Source organism: Elephantulus edwardii, unplaced genomic scaffold (assembly GCF_000299155.1).
Source record: "Elephantulus edwardii isolate Elephantulus edwardi_28Jun2011 unplaced genomic scaffold, EleEdw1.0 scaffold00049, whole genome shotgun sequence".
Classification (NCBI taxonomy): domain Eukaryota; kingdom Metazoa; phylum Chordata; class Mammalia; order Macroscelidea; family Macroscelididae; genus Elephantulus; species Elephantulus edwardii.
The window spans coordinates 17,915,182-17,917,969 of record NW_006399799.1 but is presented as its reverse complement, the minus strand read 5'-3'; the positions used below and the strand labels follow the sequence as shown (position 1 = coordinate 17,917,969).

Genomic DNA, 2,788 nt, shown 5'->3' with positions numbered 1-2,788 from the left:
TTTTTTTTTCTGATTAAGGATTTTAAAAGAGTAGTGTATATTCTGTCATTTGGGCTATTTTGTTGCTCCTATGTGTCATGGAGTGAAATGGAATCATAGCTGACAGCTGACCCTTTGGCAGTTTTTCAGAGCCTGTAAGCTGCATGGAGGAGAGACTGCCTGTCTTTCTACCTCCTCCCTAAGAGCAACTCAGAGACTGCCTGCCAAGGACGAACAGAACCAGAGGCTTCATGAGGTGGTGAAAGCAGGGAAGAAGCAACCGGCGAGTCAGCAGTGGTAAGCTAAGGCTCAGGATGTCCAGCAGCTGGGAGCGGCAGCAGAACAGCATACACTGGATCTCAGGACTAAGCAAGCTGACACCGGCAGGAGCCGCGGAGAGCAGTCAAGGTTGTGGATACTTATGGAAAGAAACTGCCCATCTTTCTGCCTTTGTAGATTTAAATAGCCAGTCTTTTAATTTCTTATGTGCTGTCAAGTGACCTGCGACTCATAGCAACTCAGCTCTAAAGCCTGCTGTCTTGATCAGTATCAATGATTGCGATACACCAACCCCCACTGCCCTCCTTACTGTGTCAATCCATCTCATCCGGGATCTTCCCCTTCTGCGCTGTCCTTTCACCCTTCCAAGTATGATGTCCTTCTCCAAGGACAGATCCCTCTTGACCACATGCCCAAAGTATGTGAGACAGAGCTTCAAAATCCTAGACTCCAAGGAGAAACTTAGTTTCACCCTCTCCAAAACCCACCTATTTGTATTCTTGGCGGTCCATAGTATGTTCAAGACTCTTCTCCAGCACAACTCAAAGGCATCAATTGTTCTATCATCTTTAGTTATTATCCAGCTCACGGATGCATAGTAAGTAATTACAAAGACTATGGCCTGGATCAGGTGCACCTTAGTCTCTAGACTGACATCGTTGCTTCTCGGTACTCTGGAAAAGTTCCCTGACAGCAGATTTACCTAATGTAATTCACCTTTTGACTTTCTGACTGCCAGTGTCCAAAGTGTTGATTGTGGAGCAAGCAAGTTGTAATTGTTAACAACCTCACTCACTCTCTTCTCCATGTAGCATGAAGCTGCCAATTGGCCCAGTGGTGAGAATCTTTGTTTTCTTTTTTTAATAATTTTAATGCACATTTACAGAGATTTTGGATTTCCACTCATTCATAGAATCTTTTTTTTCTTGATGTTAAGCTTCAATCCATATTGAAGACTAAAGTTCTTGACCTTCTGCAGGAAGCACTTCAGGTCCTCCTCAGTTTTAGTAATCAAGGTTGTGTCATCTGCATAAAGTAGGTTGTTCGTGAGTATTCCTCCAATCCTGATGCCACATTCCTGCATGCCAATAACATTTCTCACTACTAATTAGGGACCTCTCCAGGGTACTGAAGAGCAATGGTGTCACTCTGGAGATTAAGGTGCATCTGATATAGGCTATGGTCTTTGCAAACACTTGTTATGCACCAGACAGTTGGACAATGACTACGGAAGACAGAAGGAGAATTGATGCCTTTGAGCTGTGGTGCTGGAGAAGAGTATTGAGAGTACCATGGACTGCTAGGAAAACAAACAGATTCATCCTGGAAAGGGTTAAACCGGGCTGCTCCTTGGAGGCAAGGATTCTAAGGCTCTGTCTAACATACTTTGGACATGTTGTAAGGAGGGACAGGTCCTTGGAGAGGGACATCATGCTTGGGAGGGTGGAGGGACAGCAAAGAAGGGGAAGACCCTCTATGAGGTGGATTGATTCAGTGACTGGGGATAATTGGGATGGGTGTGTCAGAGGCAGTGAGATTGGCACAGGATAGAACAGGGTTTAGGGTTGTTGTACAGGGTCACTATGAGTCACAAGCGACTCGACAGCAAATAACAACAACAACAATTACTGATCTCGTTAGGTTTAAATTTACTTCCTATTCAATTGTTTTCCAAGTCTACCTTCTGTTTTTTTGTCCTTTTATTTCTGTTTTCCTCCCTTTTTTGAGGCTAACAATTTTCCCCCAGTAAGTAATTGTACTCTATTGGTGGTTTTTTTTTCCCTAAAGATAATTTTTATTTATTTATTTATTCTTTTTTATGTGTGTACTGTCAAATTGGCGATTGTTCCTCCTTCTTCAGCAAAGCATCTTGTGGATTTGAACCACGCACCTCTGGGATTGCAGTGCAGTTTCCTACCACAAGGCCACCAGAGCCCGCCGGTGGTTTTATATATACATGTGTATGCGTGTGTGTGTGTGTGTGTGTGTGTGGCTGCTCTAGGGCTAAAAATACTGATCCACAATAAAATATAACATGTTGTGGTGGTGGTTACATACCATTGAACCAGAACCGACCCACAGAGCTGACCTTCCAGCAGGTTTTTAGACCCAATAAATTGCTTACGAGGAGACTGCCCATCTTTCTCCCATGGAGTAGCTGGTAGACTTGAACTACATGTCTTTGCACTGGCAGCACAACTCTACCACTGGATCTCAGTATAATAATATACTATGCAGAGAGCTCTGGTGGTCTAGTGCTAAGGAGAGGCACCACCAACATGAAGGCATGCAGTCTGAATCCACCAAATGCTCTGCAGAAGATGGGTAGTCAACTCTTGTGCAATTTACTACAGGTGGGTTCCAACTGGATGGTTGTTGTTGTTAAGTGCCATCGAGTCTCAGGTGACTCATATATAAAGGTGAGTCCTCAACACTTGTGTCTTTCATTCTCTCTGCAGGTTCACAGGGTTTCTGGAGGCAAGCTATTATGGAAGTGGATGCCACCCCTGCTTCCAAGCTTGTTTTAATC

General features: G+C 44.0%; 1 protein-coding gene across 2 annotated transcripts in view; it reads right to left on the bottom strand.

Annotated features, from left to right (window-relative positions):
* Positions 1-2,788, bottom strand: part of ST3GAL3 (ST3 beta-galactoside alpha-2,3-sialyltransferase 3) — a 370,474-nt gene that overhangs the window by 349,054 nt on the left and 18,632 nt on the right. The gene's annotated exons all lie outside the window — the stretch shown is intronic.